Source organism: Gigantopelta aegis, chromosome 3, assembly GCF_016097555.1.
Source record: "Gigantopelta aegis isolate Gae_Host chromosome 3, Gae_host_genome, whole genome shotgun sequence".
NCBI lineage: Eukaryota > Metazoa > Mollusca > Gastropoda > Neomphalida > Peltospiridae > Gigantopelta > Gigantopelta aegis.
This window is the reverse complement of record NC_054701.1, coordinates 59,427,676-59,447,348: the sequence shown is the minus strand read 5'-3', so window position 1 is coordinate 59,447,348 and position 19,673 is coordinate 59,427,676.

Genomic DNA, 19,673 nt, shown 5'->3' with positions numbered 1-19,673 from the left:
ACCGGCTCCCACCCAGAGCGAGATTTTAACGACTCAATGGGTAGGTGTAAGACCACTACACCATTCTCTCTCTCTCTCTCTCTCTCTCTCTCTCTCTCTCTCTCTCTCTCTCTCTCTCTCTCTCTCTCTCTCTCTCTCTCAATAACAACTGACAACTAACCGTCTGTCCTGGACAGACAGCCCAGATAGCTGAGGTGTGTGCCCATGACAGCGTGCTTGAAACTTACTTAGATATAAGCACGAAAATAAGTTGAAATGAAAATACTGTTGAGCAATACTATTTAAATGTACAAACAAGAAGAGTCGAGTTTTACAAGCCTTCAGGAAAACTCAAACATTATGTGGATTGCCCCTCGACAGTGGCCTTTCATAATTTGAAATTTATGCTTAACGGTTTAAAATCGACGTTTCGGCGTTACAGTGCAATTATGAATATATACATAACCAGACAAGATGATTTTATCGAATTAAATATCATAACAGAGGTACAAATCTTGCCTTCACTTATAATCATTACACCAAGTACATTCATGCCCAGTGGTAAAGCTCTCGCCTGACGCGCAGTCTGTCTAAGATTGATCCCCGTCGGTGCAGTGCAGCAGGACTGGTATATCAAAGGCCGTGGTATGTGCTATCCTGTCTGTTGGACGGTGCATATAAAAGACCCCTTGCTACGATTGAAAAAATTTACCGGGTGTCCACTCTAAGACTATATATCAGAATTACCAAATGTTTGACATCAAATAGCCGATGATTAATAAATCAGTGTGCTCTAGTGGTGTCGTTAAACAAAACAAACATTTTTAACATCCTTGTCTCTTATTGCCACTTGCAATTAACGTGGCGCAGTGGTTAAGCCATAGGACTACAAGCTGGTAGGTACAGGGTTCGCAGCCCGGTACCGGCTCCAACCCTGAGCGAGTTCTTAAGGCCTCAGTGGGTAGGTGTAAGGCCACTACACCCTCCTTTCTCTCACTAACCACTAGCCAACTAACAAGTAACCCACTGTCCTGGACAGACAGTCCAGATAGCTGAGGTGTGTGCCCAGGTCAGCGTTCTTGAACCTTAATTGGATATAAGCACGAAAATAAGTTCAAATGAAATGAAATCAACTCATCAGCCTCTCGGTCGGTTTGACCAGGGTCTAAAGGCAACAAAAAAAAAAAAAAAAATGTTTTATTTAACGACGCACTCAACACATTTTATTTACGGTTATATGGCGTCAGACATATGGTTAAGGACCACACAGATTTTGAGAGGAAACCCGCTGTCGCCCCTATATGGGCTACTCTTCCGATTAGCAGCAAGGGATCTTTTATTTGCGCTTCCCACAGGCAGGATAGCACAAACCATGGCCTTTGTTGAACCAGTTATGGATCACTGGTCTGTGCAAGTGGTTTACACCTACCCATTGAGCCTTGCGGAGCACTCACTCAGGGCTTGGAGTCGGTATCTGGATTAAAAATCCCATGCCTCCCATGCCTCGACTGGGATCCGAACCCAGTAGCTAGCAGCCTGTAGACCGATGGCCATGTATACCTTTTCATCTTTTTGGAGAAACTCTTGCACATGTTTTAATTGTTTCATCGTTTTAGATGAAGTGGCAGACTTGACAGCTGTGATGGCAGTACTCATGGCGGGTGCCACCGATTGGGAAGGATATGCCCATCTTTCGTGAACACCTGATATCATCACTGTTGTGACAGTGATTCATGAGTGCATGTCATCACAACTATTTATTATAATGATATCTGTGCGTTGCTAGTTTTGAGATCAGTAAACTAGTATGGGAGTGGCAGTCCTCGTTGTGGCAATACAAGGATGAAATCTCCAGTAAAGGATTTCCTCGGGAGTGGCTGTCTTCTTATACACGATGCACTAGATAGAGATTCATGGAATCAACCACTATTTTACCAAATACACAATTTGACTCTGCATTGTACAGAGATACGGCCCTGGGCCCCGTTCCACGAAACGATCTTAGCCCTAAGATTATCTTAAGCGCATAGCTACCCTATGCACTAAGTTGATCTTAGGGTTAAGATCGCTTCGTGAAACGGGGCCCTGGTCACGTATTACGGTTTTGTCGTTCAGATTGTGTATGAGATGTAAAACAAAAAAACATATGTATTTTAAAACATATATGTAAAGAAAAATGCCGAAAATATCGCTGGCCCTTAATTAAATTTGTTTAGTATATATTAACGTTACTAAAAGTCGCAAGTGGTCGATATTAACAATTACCAGATATAATAGGTTCACGCAGTTTTCGGCATTACCGACTGGGGGCTCGTGAGACCAAAACATCTCTATCTTGTTACCAACTCTTTCCGTCAAAAGCAAGCTTAATAAATTTTATCATTATGAGCAGCACCCATAAAGAAAATTTATTTCCCCCGAGGCCTTCCCAATCATATGAAACAAACAAAAGGATTTACGAGTGACATGACAGTGTTTTAATGCTCACCCACTGCCTCGTGAACAGTGATGAAAGAAATCAATTTAAATGGTTGAAATTCATTAAAAGAAAGAGAGTATTTTCGATAACACGTGAATGGGGTATCTCTATAACAGTCAAAATAATCATTTCAAATCCCATAAACAAGAATTAAAACAAAACCTCTGCGATACAATTTATACACAGTGGTTTTCGGACATTACAAACACTTCTAGTTGTCAATTTTTCAAAGGAAGGAACAATTAAGGCATTTGGCCTAGAATGCATAGTCAACGATATATAATGCACATATTGCTTAATACCAACAAGTATAATCGTATAGTTAATTAATAAAACGGTTAAATGTGACGGCCATTATGTATAACGGGCGCAGCCATTTTGTACCATCCCAGTGAATACGCCCTCTGGCGAGCTGGTGGTTACGTAATACCTAACGTGTCACGTCAGGAATTAGCCTTCGAACTGAAGAAACAAAACATACCTGATTTTTGTGGATGCATCGCAATGTTCTGTAATAATATCCATCCCAGTAAGCCAGCAACAAGTATATATTATTTTTCAAATATATTTAGTTAAATAGTTTATTACACTATGTTGCTTACAAGTCAGGTTGATGAAAGCGAAGCGCCTTGTCGTAAATTAGAGCGTTTGTTTACACTGTGCAAAGAGGAGTTGGACGGAGCTGACGTCAGTTAGCAGGAATAATCATGTTTTTTTATTAACTCTAAAATTACGCGTTTTTCATTTGTTAAGGTGTCAGTATGTGTTGGTGGTCCGGGTATGTATCTTTCCATCACATAAGGCTTTTGTTTCATTTGACCCTCCCTTTAAAACAGAATTTTACTTCGAAACCTATTTGTCGAGATTATTGTGCCAAAATAGATGCTGGATAACTAAATTGCGTACGTCAAATTTGAGATTACTGATCGAAACTGGCAGATGGTTTAACATTCCAAGAGAAAATAGATTATGCAAACTTTGTAATACTGATATTGGAGATGAATATCATTACTTATTCATATGTAAAAAGAAATTAGAAGAAAATATACAAAACAATATTATAGCATTAAACCTAGCGTTTTTAAAATGAAAGGTATGCTGGCATTATGTAATGCACTATTATTAAAAAAAATAGCTATATTTATTACAATATTATCTAGTCTTGTGAACTGACGTTTCTCCGCACATTAGCTATTTTGATTGCATGTCTTGTGTTCTATGTTAATTATAGATACTTCTATGTTGACGCCTGTTCTTGTCATGTATTTGTAATTTTGTATTTGAATTGTCCACTTGTTACACATTGTAATGTGTTTGAGTGTTGTTTAATAAATCTTGAAACCTTGTAAATCTTGTAAACCGTAACGTTCATCATGGGACGGTGCATTTAAAACAATTAAATTCCCGACAGTGCATAGGGTAGCTATGCGCCTAAGGTAATCTTAGGGCTAAGATCGCTTCGTGGAACGGGGCCCTGGACGGAGGAGCCGTCGTAAGTCGACAGCTGCGCCCATGACAGGCGTGCACTACTACAACAGCTTGCTCTGAATGTGTACGTAAAACCCACTGACCTGACCCGACAGTCGACATTTCGGATTTTGTAGATTCATCGATTTCATAAGATTTGTTACGACGTGATAGAATCCAGTTGTACCGAACACGACTATTTTTTTATTTTTTTAAATGAAGTTCAAGCACATTACAATCTCGATGTTCTCGAGTTATTTATGCGAAGAAGATGCATGGGATCGATTAGCAGTGGCGGATCTAAGGAGGGGGACACTAGGGGCCCCGCATACCCCTAATTATTATTTTTTATTATTATTATTATTATTTATTTATTTTTATTATTTTACGCTGAAGAGTCCGAGAATCCATTCGAGAACGTTTGTGTCCTTTGGCCATATGACATTGCCCCCCCCCCCCCCCACACACACACACACACCACCACCACCACCACCACCCCACCCCCAGTGGCATTTCTGGATCCACCACTTATTAGTATATCATTATTTACAACAAACAAAAAAAGTGAAAATAGCGGTTCATGGCATGCAGTGATATAACATCTATAACTTGTAAAGGAACATTAGGATTTTACGGGAAGGTGGCACACCTGCTTTTCTTTCTGTAGGATTAGGCTAGAATACTCCATTCGCTAGCCCGAGTTCTCTGACGGTAAGAGAGCTAGACGGACATTTGGACAGTTGGTATCCCTCTTACCGTCCAAATGTCCATCTAGCTCTGTTGCCGTTAGAGTACTCGGGTTATCCATTCGTGAACGTGCAACTATACAAGCTCAGGCATGCCTAACATGGGCACGATATCAGACATTTACGTGTCCAAGGTAGTTTATAGTTGTTATTGGTAAGATATGCTTATTAGCTTATTGGATGCAAAAACGTTCAGTACAATTTTGCAATAAATTATATAAAACAAGAAGTCGTCCATTTTTTGGTTGACGATATTTTCTTTTCTTTCTGTTTTCTTTCTTTTTTCTAATTTTTTTCTTCAAGAAAAACACATTGCTAACATCGAGCTATCAAGTATCAAACATATGGCTACTGAGATGCTGACAAACTGTGTCTTGACGTCCTTTTACCAGCTCTAAATCTACTTCTGCCAACCATAACAACCTCCACAAACACAGCCAGGGTATCACGTGTTGTAGAACATACATTTAATTGTCGCTTCTGTCACACATAAAAGGAATTTATTACAGACACTAATCTGCAGCACCAGTTAGGCATCTCTTGTTTCACCTATAAACAATGGATCATCTTCCCAAAGAACAAGAATAGCAAAGCTATAATGGCTGTACTATAGCAAATAAAATTCCACAGGCGACAATGTTAACGTATGTGGTTAAAAACACCATATCCAATATATCAACCAAATTATGACCCATATATAAATATGAATACTCAAACTCCTCCCACGAAAGTATTAACTGAAGAAAGTGTAACCTTTCATGGCTCATTTTCGATGTAAAAGGATGTTTTTACGATACCCACAGTATCATACAAGATTGTAGTAGTTAATTTTAGAGATACCCAAAACATGTTTCAAGCACAGCGGTAGTAGACGAAATAAAATTACATACATTTTTTTTTTTTTAAAAAGACCCCCCCCCCCCCCCTGACAGGACCTGCGGTATTTACTGCTCTATCAAAAGTCTGTGAACCTCGAACTTTGACCCGGATGGTTTTTTTTTTTTTTGGTTTAGCGCTACCTAATGACTGTCATGATTGGAAAGTAAGAGCAGTAGCTGGCCTAAAATAACGGGGGTGGGGGGGGGGGGGGGGAGAAAGGGTGTCAAAGAAAAAACAGAAACGGCGAACAATAATAGAAGGTATTAGTCAGCTAGACAAAGAAAGGCTCTTTAAAACTAAAACAAGACACTTTGTTATTCGTTTTTTTAAGGGGACAGTAGCACCTGTCCCTATCAAGCAAGTCGCAAACGTTCTCGATAGTAAGACACGATTAAGGTGAGATGGTTGGATTTTTTTAATGGTTTAAACAATATTTATTCCAAATTATAATGCTGGTTGGGTATTGGCCAACAGGTAAAATGCCTATATCAAGGCCTCTAATTCAGGTTTACACAAGATGACAGACCAATGATAAATTCCATAATTCCAAATCTTAAGCCCATTGGGCTATTTCTCGTTCCAGCCAGTGCTCCACAACTGGTGTAACAAAGGCCGTGGTATGTACTACCTGTCTGTGAGATGGTGCATATAAAAGATCCCTTGCTGCTAATCGAAAAGAGTAGCCCATGGAGTGGCGACAGCGGGTTTCCTCTCTTTATATCGATGTGGTCCGTAACCATATGTCCGACGCCAATAACCGTAAATAAAATGTGATGAGTGCGTCGTTAAATAACACATTTCCTTTCTTCTTTCCTTCCTTCCAAATCTTAAAGGAATATTCCCACAGGCAAGTTTAAAAATCTATTCGCAAGCCCAGGTCTACCAAGGATTATAAATATCGTTCCACCATGCCCATATTTTGCCAAGCATTATGTACGTCAGTGACGGAAGATCTTTGGCCCCGTTTTACGAAGAGATCTTGGCGCTAAAATCACCTTAAGTAGGTCTACTATGACAATTTGTGACTTACGATGATTTTTAACGTTAAGATCGTATCGTAAAACCGGGTCCTTGTCTCTAAATGTCTTATCACTTGACAGTTTTCCTTAGCGTGGACGAACTTATGGACACATTTTAATGACCCACCCAACCCCCACCCGATATATCTCTAACTAAATACAGTATACGAACCAGAATTTAAAAGTACACAGACTAAAACGCGGATATTCCAGAGAGCTTACGAACTGCTGCGCCTGTGGTAGTAAATTGGAACTGTCCGTATTATAGTTCGAGGTACACCGTCAAATATTTAAGGACTGAAAGCCTCTGTGGCGTCATGGTTAAACCATCGGACATAAGGCTGGTAGGTACAGGGTTCGCAGCTCGGTGCCGGCTCCCACCCAGAGCGAGTTTTAACGACTCGATGAGTTGGTGTAAGACCACTACACCCTGTTCTCTCTCACTAACCACAAACAACTAACCCACTGTCCTGGACAGACAGTCCATATAGCTGAGGTGTGTGCCCAAGACAGCGTGCTTGAACCTTAATTGAATATAAGCACGAAAATAAATTGAAATGAATGAAATGAAGGAGTGAAAGCAACTACTGCTCTGATTAGTATTAAAGGAAGGGGCAATTAAGGCATTTGGCCTGGTATGCATATTTAACGATATATAATGCACATTATTGCTTAATATCAACAAGTGTAATCGTATAGTTAATTAGTAAAACGGTTAAATGTGACGGCTATTATATATAACGGGCGCAGCCATTTTGTACCATCTCATTGAGTACGTCCTCTGGCGAGCTGGTGGTTACGTAATATTTAACTAGTAACGTCAGAAATGAGCCTTAGAACTAGAGAAACACAATCTACCTGGTTTTTGCGGGATGATAAATTGTCATACATTGCAATGTTCTGTAATAATACTCATCCCAGTAAGTCAGCAGTAAGTATATCCAGCACTATATATATATTATTTTTTCAATATAAAATAAAATACCATTGTCAAAGTGGCTACACAACAAGTCGAAATAATTAACAATGTTTTGTCCATGCATGAACCTACGTACTGAAATGATACACGGGATGTTTTCTTAGTTAATTGGTCTATGCCGTTTAATTGCTTCTACCTGTGATTCCTGATTGGCAAGTGTGTTTTTGATTGGTAACCAGACGGACCAATTAATTGACGCTGTCTAGACACAAAAATACATACCGGTATTGTGGAATATTATCTGTCGCTCCTAAAATGGTAATGGACATGGTTTATTACTGTAAATAGTTCTGTAAAACTATTGATTAAGTATACTTTTCCATCTAAAACCACAGAAATGACCAATTACGTAGTCCCAAAGAAAAGAAAATTATCATCTGGGTATCGTGGGTTGTCGTTTTTTCTCCAACGTAGCATACCAATAGGCCTAATAGTGTACATTTTTCCTTTGGATTATTTAACAGAGAAAAATACTATAACCCCATTTTGTTCCATTAATGCAAATTGAAATATATTTAGTTAAATAGTTTATTATATTATTACGTCATTTATGCTGTTTTACAAGTCAGGTTGATCAAAGAGAAGCGCCTTGTCAAAAATTACTGCTTTTGTTTACACTGTACATACAGGAGATGGTCAGGAGCTGACGTCACTTCGCCCCAAGCTATCCCACCGGACGTCACTAAAACGAAACAAAATGACTGTCCCCAGTTAGCAGGAATAATCATGTTTTTATATTAACTCTAAAATTACGCGTTTTTCATTTGCTAAAGTGTAAGTATGTGTTGGGTATGCATCTTTTCAACACATAAGGCTCTTGTTTGAGTTGACCCTACCTTTAAAGGGACATTCCTGAGTTTGCTGCAATTTTTAAGATGTTATCGACTAACAGAGACTTTCTAACGATTGTAATTACATATCAAATATATTTTTCTGCATAAAATATTAGTGGCTGTATATTAAACGTGTTTCTGATCGTTCTTATATTTGTACTAGGTTACATTTCATTTTATTTCCTAAAATATGTTTTTTCGTACGTACGAAATTATTTGAAGAAAACTTCCAGTTTGGGCTTCTTACAAATATAAGACGACCAGAAACACATTGAATATACAGAGATTGGTATTCTAAACAAGAAAATATATTTTATTTTAAGTTTAAGTTTAATTGTAGAAATATTTTATTAGTCGGAAACATTTTACAATGCAGCAAACTCAGGAATGTCCCTTTAATATGTGACATCATGTATTCGTGGAAATAGGCCTACTAATTATTTATGTCTAATAAATCAGTATATTTTTTATTTAGTGCACAGTAAGTTACTGGAGGTTAAAATCTTCCCAGATTAAATAACAATGCAACTGTGATTTCCGGTGGGTGGGTGAGGATACTTTAATAAAAACTTTCATTAAATCTCTTAAATATAGCGAGATCTCACTATTCTTAAAAGCAGGTTTAAAAATGTCAGGTTCTGCACTTTTATATGAGTTTCGTGGCCAGAACAACACACTTGAATGTTAATAGAATGTAACCGCGAGATAAATCGTCATTATCGGGAGCCTGTCTTCAGAACAATAGCAGTGAAGCGCACTGGCGGTGGATTAAGTCTTCCAAAGTCTCCAGTCAGGTCAAATCAAGTCATCAGGTTTTTTTTATCCACGGCTCAAGGCCACACAGTTATCGTATTTATTCGACGGAGGGATGGTGTGTCACAGCGGATGGCTTGATAGAATGCACTGACTAAACCAGCCCCAAGTTCAGCCAGGGCTGCGTTTAGCCAGACCGAGCGAAAAAAACGTCCGCCTGACTGGTTTGTGCGCTTCACGGTAAACCAAATGGCCACGCTGGGAACCAGTCAAATAGTTCGCGAACGTTAGCGAAACGTTTTCTGGCAGAACTTGGGGCTGCAAACGTTGAATGATGTCATTTACAATTATGTTAAATGCTATCAATTCCAGAGCCGCAACTGCCGCAAGGCTGCAGCTGCTACAGAAACTATAATGACGTCAGAAGTGTCCGTAACAGCCAGCAAACGTTTTGCTAACGTTCGCAAACTATTTGATTGGTTCCTGACGTGGCCATTTGGTTTACAGTGAAGCTCGGTTTTTCCGCTCGGTCTGGCTGAACACAAGTCTTGCTCATCTGTGTAGACTTTTGGTGTGTATTAACTAGTTTCATTAATTGGTGAAGAAATGCATTTGCTCATTAAATGCGCAGTATCGTTTCAGTTGGCCTTAAAGGGACATTCCTGACTTTGCTGCATTGTAAGACGTTTTCGACTAATAAAATATTTCTACTTTCATATTAAATATATTTTCTTGTTTAGAATATCAGTGTCTGTATATTCAATGTGTTTTTGGTCGTCTTAATTTTTGTAAGAAGCCCAAACTGGATTTTGTCTTCAATTAATTTCGTACGTACGAAAAAAACAAACATTTTAGGAAATAAAATGAAATTTAACCTAGTACAAATATCAGAACAATCAGAAACACGTTTAATATACAGTCACAAATATTTTATGCAGAAAAATATATTTGATATGCAATTACAATTGTTAAAAAGTCTTTGTTAGTCAATGGCATGTTAAAAATTGCAGCAATCTCAGGAATGTCCCTTTAAAAGGTCGCGAGCTGTCAACTGCCAGGTCAGTCGGTGCAGTAAATTCGAATTCTGCCATCTGAAACTTTGTGTTTTTAAATATTTTATGTGTTTGTTAAAATCGATTCAAGGAATATCCCAGTAATTGTGTTAGGTTCAAGATTTTAAAATAATTGAGAGGATATGGTATAGGGCACACTCGCATAACTAATGAAAAAATATAGAGAAATTCCATGACAATGTTTTTAACATATACTCTTCAAACAAAATAGGGGAACCTGAAATATTAATGTTAATATTAACTATTAGACCGAACATACGTTTTGACCACAGACATCCTAGTAAAGAATGTTCAGGTCTGTTTATCAACACACCGAAACACATTCCATAGTTTGCATGTGCATCACGCAGTTGCCCCGTGCACGTGCGTGGGGTGTCATTCTCGATTTTGACAATTTCCAGGAAGGTCGATTAATCACTGTGGAACATTATTTCTGTCAATCTTTTTCATTCTGTTGATCATACAGTTGTTATTGTTTTGTTTTTAGTCATTTTTATTGTCTGAATTTGTGATTTACTGATTTTAAAAAACGTCAACTTTCAAATTTCACTTCTGACCCCAATCGTCTTTCAAGGTCTTTGGTGGTCATAAAACCTACTGTAATACTGAACTACCGATTGTAATGTTTGCCCAATTAATTCACTATTATCATATAACCATTCCCCACAGCTAATATACCTTACAATTTTGGTAATTGTAAATTCTTATTAGAGTTCCCCTACTTTTTTTGAAGAGTATACATACGCATAAATCCAATCATACGATGTCTTTGAATAACAACGAAACACGTAAATATTTAGCACCACTGTAATAATTTACTGGTGTAAACCTTTATTACGCGTGTCAGACCAGCCTCTGTGACGTAGCTAGGTTGCACGGCTTGTGTGTTATTGGTGTATGACATGGGAGAGGAGCGGTATCGAATTATTTCATTGATTACTTACATCAACAGCATACCGTACGTTGCAACAGTTGTATAAACGTATACTGACTGTCGTTTTTATAGTTCAATAAATAAATAAATGATATTTGTATGTATGTATTGACGTATGAATATCTATATATTGTATGTATGTATGTATGTATGTATGTATGTATGTATGTATGTATGTATGTGTGCGTGCGTGCGTGCGTGCGTGTGTGTATGTATGAGATGTATGAATATCTATATATTTTATGTATGTCGAGGTTGACTGTTACATGCATATATATTAACGCACTGACGCAGGGGATAATTAAATCCTTTCTAGCCTCACAAATTGTCCCATGCCGTTGCTGGGACTCGAACCTATGGCACCAAATCGCCCGCAACGTGTAGACTTGCCACGATATCTTTTGAGCTATTGAAGCATCCGTATGTATGTATGTATGTATAAATGAATGAATGCATGTATGTGTTTGTCTATGCGTGTGCGCGCGCGTGTATGCTTGTGTGTGCGTGTATGAGTGTGTGTGTATGTATGTGTGTGTGTGTGTGTGTGTGTGTGTGTGTGTGTGTGTGTGTGTGTGTAAACACTTTACAACAAGCTGATTAGCTGAACGGTGTTAGATGAGTCACGCCTCCTACCCATACTCCCATTCGCAATACTTTTCTGAAAGTGGCCAGATTATTCAGGTCAGTGTCTTTAGAATAACGTCGACGACAGTACATCCTGGCATTGTTGTTTGGTCTTCTTACACACTGAATACCATACATTGTCACGTAAAGCCAAGGAATGTTTTTAAAAGAAAATTTGTAATATTAAAACTGCTTCATCTATTATAACTACTACAGTTATTACTACTACTGCTGCTACTACTGCTGCTGCTGCTGCTGCTACTACTACTACTACTACTATTATTATTATTATTATTATTATTATTATTATTATTATTATTATTATTACTACTGCTGCTGCTACTACTCCGACTACGACTACTAATACTACAACTGTAACTACTACTACTACAACTATTACTACTTCTTCCTCTCCTCCTTCTCATCATCATCACCATCATCATCATCACCACCACCATCATCATCATCATCATCATCATCATCACCATCATCTTCTTCTTCTTCTTCTTCTTCATCTTCTTCTTCATCTTCTTCTTCCTATGTGTGTTGATATTTAATAAACTAGCATCCCACTCCATCGTATGAGTAACAAAACGTACAATTATGCATGCGGCCAATGATCCAGTCCCCAATCGCATTTCATCATGTCTGGCCTGAACAAACTGTACGTGTTCCCGAGAAATCTGTAACGAACACGTACTCAAACACACATGATACAATTATCATCGATTCCCCGACTTTGCCCCTTCTCTCTAGACAATTGACAGTTCCAGCGCTGAATAAATTCCATCAATTAGACGAAGAAAGGTTTCACCGCTTAAAACTGGGAAGAAAAAAAAGATTATACAATAAATAACTTGAATAATATGTAACTATATATACTGACACACTTTGAAAACGCAATTTGGTTTTAATGTGGCACTAACAAAAATATCTAATGTATATCTATGCATGTATTATTATAGCATGCTAAGGTGTATTCCCGCATGTCAACATGGGTTTCTGAGTTTACAACGAAGATCTTTTCGTGCAATTAACACACAATCTGAAAACTCAAAATGTGGTGTAAAACAAAACAAATGTGTGCAGTATGTTCACCATACTTTGCACGTGCAAACCGCATACGTTGGACACACTAATAGGCACAGATTGATTGTTGAATAAGTTAGTGTAAAACAAGAAAGAAAGAAAGAAATGTTTTATTTAACGACGCACTCAACACATTTTATTTACGGTTATATGGCGTCATACATATGGTTAAGGACCACGCAGATTTTGAGAGGAAACCCGCTGTCGCCACATAGGCTACTCTTTTACGACAGGCAGCAAGGGATCTTGTATTTGCGCTTCCCACAGGCAGGATAGCACAAACCATGGCCTTTGTTGAACCAGTTATGGATCACTGGTCGGTGCAAGTGGTTTACACCTACCCATTGAGCCCTGCGGAGCACTCACTCAGGGTTTGGAGTCGGTATCTGGATTAAAAATTCCATGCCTCGACTGGGATCCGAACCCAGTACCTACCAGCCTGTAGACCGATGGCCTGCCACGACGCCACCGAGGCCGGTTTAGTGTAAAACAATGCCACGACTCGGCAATGATCGGAGGGAGCGACCATTGGGAATGTTAATTGATGGAATTTTGCAACAAAGGGCAGCTAGGAATTTTCATTTGCACCCTTCAACAATTTCAAGGTCGAATGAGTGATATAACTTGACAGGAAGTGTTCGTGACCGTCCTCGACCAGGTCAACTTCCGGTTACAACTTTGAGAGATAAGACAGACAGATAAGAAAAAAACCCATCAATGTAACCGCTTCTTGTTATCTGCAACAACATCCAGAAACACGATAAGACGTTATGGGAGGTACATAATTATAATTACAGTGATTCGACTGCTCATAGCAACTGTAATGAGATGTCGCGGACCTTACAATGCAAACATCGTGACTTCATGACGCCGAGCTACCACACTTCAATTTGCTCATGATCATGACCAGAAGTGACCTTGTTGCCTGGTTACCGACGGTCACAAACACTTCTAGTCAATTTATATCGCGGTTGGGGAGACAAGGACTGGGATGTGGAGGTGGACAGCGAAAGAAGTTGAAAGACAGGAGGAGTTGCCAGATCGGGAAGAAATGATATGGAATTCAAAGGAGAGAAAGGAAAGGGGGCGCTGGGATAAAAAGAAAAAAAAGAAAAAAAAGAAGAAAGAAGTTATATCGCTCATTCAACCTCGAAATTGTTGAAGGATGCATTTGAAAATTCCCAGTTACCCGTTGTTGCGAAATTCCACCAATCAGCATTCCTAATGGTCGCTCCCTCTGATCATTGCCGAGTCGTGGCATTGTTTCACACTGACTTGTCCAACAATCAGTTCGTGTATTTTATATCCTACAGTCAATCTATTATGCCTTTTATGCGTCCAACGTATGCGGTTTGCACGTGCAAAATATTGTGAACATACTGCACATATTGTTTTGAGTTTTCAGATTGTGTGTTAATTGCATGAAAAGATCCTCGTTGTAAACTCAGAAACCCACGTTCACATGCAGGAATACACCTTAGCATGCTATAGTAATATATTCATAGATATACATTAGATATTTTGTTGAGATATTAACCAAATTGCGTTTTTAAAGTGTGTCAGTATATATTGAGTGTCACATAACATTTAAATACATATCCGGTGTTATGAAGTTTGTTTTGTTTAACGACACCACTAGAGCACATTGATTTATTAATCATCGGCTATCTGGATGTCAAACATTTGGTAATTTTGACATAGAATCCAAGTAAGGAAACCCGCTACGTTTTTCCATTAGTAGCAAGGGATCTTTTATATGCACAATCCCATAACCAGGATAGCACATAGCACGACTTTTGATATACCAGTCGTGGCGCACTTGCTGGAGTGCGAAATAGCCCAATAGGCTCACCGACGAGGATCGATCTCAAACCGACCGCGCATCAAGCAACCGCTTTACCACTGGGCTACGTCCCGCCCCCTCCGGTGTTATGATGATGTATATGTTATAAATTAAAACAGGGTACTGAAAGCCGTAGGAAGCGGTAAGACTTCGGGCCTGTCCAGTATTTGACCAGATTTACACATATTGCATTGTGTCATTAATCCTGCTTGAAACTTAATATTACCGGTGTCATCAAAACATAAATGTTTGCTTTAAAATGTTCCAGTATGCAATAAAAAGTGGGGAGTGGGGAGTGGTGGGGTGCATTATGTCACATCATCTAAACGTGGTGGGTGGGGAGTGGTGGGTGGGGAGTGGGGGGTGGGGAGTGGTGGGGTGCATTATGTCACATCATCTAAACGTGGTGGTGGGGTGGGGGGGTGGGGAGTGGTGGGGTGCATTATGTCTCATCATCTAAACGTGGTGGTGGGGAGTGGTGGGTGGGGAGTGGTGGGGTGCATTATGTCACATCATCTAAATGTGGTGGTGGGGAGTGGTGGGGGGGGAGTGGTGGGGTGCAGTATGTCATCATCTAAACGTGGTGGTGGGGTGGGTGGGTGGGGAGTGGTGGGGTGCATTATGTCTCATCATCTAAACGTGGTGGTGGGGGGGGGGGGGGGGGGAGTGGTGGGATGCATTATGTCACATCATCTAAACGTGGTGGTGGGGTGGGTGGGTAGGGAGTTCTGGGGTGCATTATGTCTCATCATCTAAACGTGGTGGTGGGGTGGGTGGGTGGGGAGTGGTGGGGTGCTTTATGTCTCATCATCTAAACGTGGTGGTGAGGTGGGTGGGTGGGGAGTGGTGGGGTGCATTATGTCTCATCGTCTAAACGTGGTGGTGGGGTGGGTGGGTGGGGAGTGGTGGGGTGCATTATGTCTCATCATCTAAACGTGGTGGTGGGGTGGGTGGGTGGGGAGTGGTGGGGTGCATTATGTCTCATTATCTAAACGTGGTGGTGAGGTGGGGGGGGGGGGAGTGGTGGGGTGCATTATGTCTCATCGTCTAAACGTGGTGGTGGGGTGGGTGGGTGGGGAGTGGTGGGGTGCATTATGTCTCATCATCTAAACGTGGTGGTGGGGTGGGTGGGTGGGGAGTGGTGGGGTGCATTATGTCTCATTATCTAAACGTGGTGGTGGGGAGTGGTGGGTGGGGAGTGGTGGGGTGCATTATGTCTCATCATCTACACCTGGTGGTGGGGTAGATGGGTGGGGAGTGGTGGGGTGCATTATGTCTCATCATCTACACCTGGTGGTGGGGTGGGTGGGTGGGGATTGGTGGGGTGCATTATGTCACATCATCTAAAGGTGGTGGTGGGGTGGGTGGGTGGGGTGCATTATGTCTCATCATCTACACGTGGTGGTGGGGTAGGTGGGTGGGGAGTGGTGGGGTGCATTATGTCTCATCATCTACACCTGGTGGTGAAGTCAAAATAGGCCTTACCAATAATGTTGGCCTTCCTACGGGCTTGGTTAAAGTTTGTTTTCTTTCATGACACCACTAGAGCACATCGATTAATTAATCATCGGTTATTGGGTGTCAAACATTTCGGAATTTATCCTAATGCAGCATGGGATCTTTTATATGCATTTTCTCACAGACAGGAAAGCACAGACCACGGCCTTTGACCACTTGTGATGCACTGGTTGTAATCAGAGAAAGAAAAAACAATCAGTTGAATGTATCCACCGAAGTGGTTCGATCCTGCGACGCAAGCACCCCAGGCGAGCACTTGACTCCTACGGGCTTGGAGTAATATTGTATAATTCGTAAGCGTGTTATCGCCTGTTACCAAGATGAACAATCAAGCCCACCGTATTCGTTCATTTCAACTTATTTTCGTGCTTATATCCACACACCTCAGCTATCTGGGCTGTCTGTCCACGACAGTGGGTTAGTTGTTAGTTGGTTAGTAGTTAGCGAGAGAGAAGAGGGTGTAGTGGTCTTTCACCTACCCATTGAGCCCTTGAGAACTGCGCCACCGAGGCCGGTCCCACCGTATTGTGATGTCCACTGGGATGACGCCGATTCTGTAACCATCACTCGGTCTGTGTCCACACAATATCACACCTGTAAAACGCTGTCGTCCTCCAGAAACTGTGATTTCCCGATTCATTGTACGGTGGTTTCCGAGCCTCCAGAAACTGTGATTTCCCGATTCATTGTACGGTGATTTCCGAGCCTCCGGAAACTGTGATTTCCCGATTCATTGTATGGTGGTTTCCGAGCCTCCGGAAACTGTGATTTCCCGATTCATTGTACGGTGGTTTCCGAGCCAACGGAAACTGTGATTTCCCGATTCATTGTACGGTGGTTTCCGAGCCTCCGGAAACTGTGATTTCCCGATTCATTGTACGGTGATTTCCGAGCCTCCGAAAACTGTGATTTCCCGATTCATTGTACGGTGGTTTCCGAGCCTCCGGAAACTGTGATTTCCCGATTCATTGTACGGTGGTTTCCGAGCCAACGGAAACTGTGATTTCCCGATTCATTGTACGGTGGTTTCCGAGCCTCCGGAAACTGTGATTTCCCGATTCATTGTACGGTGGTTTCCGAGACGATGTCGAAGAAGAAGGCGCACGTTTGTGTTTGTTTGGTTTTTTACCCCACTGCCCCTTTTCCTTTTACTCCTTTGAATTCCATCTCATTTCTTCCCGATCTGGCAACTCCTATCTTTCAACTTCTTCCGCTGTCCACCTCCACATCCCAGTCCTTGTCTTTCTAACCGCGACAGGCACTTGTCTCTTGTGGCTATCCGTGCCACACACACACACACACCTGTCATTCCCTATCAGCTTTTAGCTGTGGGCTTAGTCTGACCACTTCGAAGATTGTTCAGTAGTTATGTTTTGCATTGTTAACAGGCACTTTTAACCACCTACTATTCTCCCCAACTACCGGCGGTCATTAGTTAGTGCCGTGGATCAGGCCAGCTTTATTAGCGACAGAGGACGAGGATGCCAGGTGGGTGCAGGAAAGTACATAGAGACTGCACCCAATAGGAAGTTGGGACAGACAGGCGATAGTGTGGACAGCTTGCTTAAGTCAAACAAAACCTCTCCAAACTGCAGTGTTAAAACAAATCACGAGTTATTAAAGGCACTCAGTCACGGGTGGTTGATCTAATTAATGACCCAACAAAGTATTATCTGAAAATATATACATTTGATTTGTACCTAAAAGTACTTTATTAAACCATCTACATAACCACCATATTCCACTTATTGATATTTTATAAAAAAAAATAAAAAATTGAATTATGTCGACGGTCCATAATTCAGAAAAAAATAACGGCTATTTGGAGAGCAGAGGTGTGACGTCTTATTTTTGAGTCACGTGACGGGCATCTCCCAAATAACCGCAGTGTCAAAACGATTTACCAAGCTCGTATAACGAGAACAGTTGACCGTCGTCTGCGACGTAGGGTAAATAGAAAATGAAAGTAAGTTATTAAAAATTAATAAAAACATGTACTGAATGATAATAAACTTATACATTAATTTATTTTAGTAACAGAAGCATGTTTAAACGTCGACAATCCCGACTAGTTAGGCCTTTGCATCTATACGTACTGGGTTCGGATCCAAGTCGAGGCATGGGATTTTTAATCCAGATACCGACTCCAAACCCTGAGTGAGTGCTCCGCAAGGCTCAATGGGTAGGTGTAAACCACTTGCACCGACCAGTGATCCATAACTGGTTCAACAAAGGCCATGGTTTGTGCTATCCTGCCTGTGGGAAGCGCAAATAAAAGATCCCTTGCTGCTAATCGGAAAGTGGCGACAGCGGGTTTCCTCTCAAAATCTGTGTGGTCCTTAACCATATGTCTGACGCCATATAACCGTAAATAAAATGTGTTGAGTATGTCGTTAAATAAAACATTTCTTTCTTTCTTTCTATAGGTAAATTTATCTTTAGTCGTACGCAAAAAAATATAAACATCTGGATCACAAACACCTTCTTTTCCATCTTGTCAAATTCATTATTATGCAAAATATGCCATAACAACTAGCTTAGGATAGGAATTGTTACATTTTTAAAGAATACTGTGAACTAGACGGTGTTTATATACGATGTGGCTATATATAAGACGGCCGTGTTTTTAGCTTCAGCTAACGAGGGCTGGTTATATACACAGCAAAAATGTATATAGGCGGTAAATAAGTATTTGATTGATCGATTTTACCCAACCATCTGGAACAGGAGGAATACATACTAAGTACTGTACGTGCGTGGTCTGAACAGGGATGTGTGTGTGAGTGTGTGTGTGTGTGTGTGTGTGTGTGTGTGTGTGTGTGTGTGTGTGTGTGTATATGAATGTAGCGGACTCTTTTGTGTACGTTTAGAGAAATAAGGCCCACTAAATCTGTGACTGAGTGCCATTAATCTATGTTTCTTCATAGTAATGCTAAAAACAATCGTTTAATTCTGTATGACAATCAGCTCTAAAGTAAAACACAATAAAATATAGGTATGCAAAATTAAAAGGAAATAAATGCCAAATTTCATAAAACAATACCATTTCTGTTCCAGTGAAATCAATCTGAGAGTAATTATCAAAGAATTGTATTCCTGGCAATGCGTATTTTTTAAACACGGGCATTATCTTTTACTATATTGTAATCACACATGATTTCACGAAGACAAAATGTTGTAACACTTTCATTCATTGATTGATTCACTTAAACTGAATCACATCTCGGCTGAAGTCCGTTATAATAAACATGTCTTTATTAGCAATCCAGCCATGAATTAGGGTCAATCATTGTATATATAAATAGAGACTGTTACATGTTTTCGGTAAATACCAATTTTACAAAATACGTAAATCAATTAATGAATGAATGGATGAATGAATGAACGAAAATATTAATGAAAATATGAATGGATGAATGAACGTTTCAAAATATGAATGAATCAACCAACCGACCAAC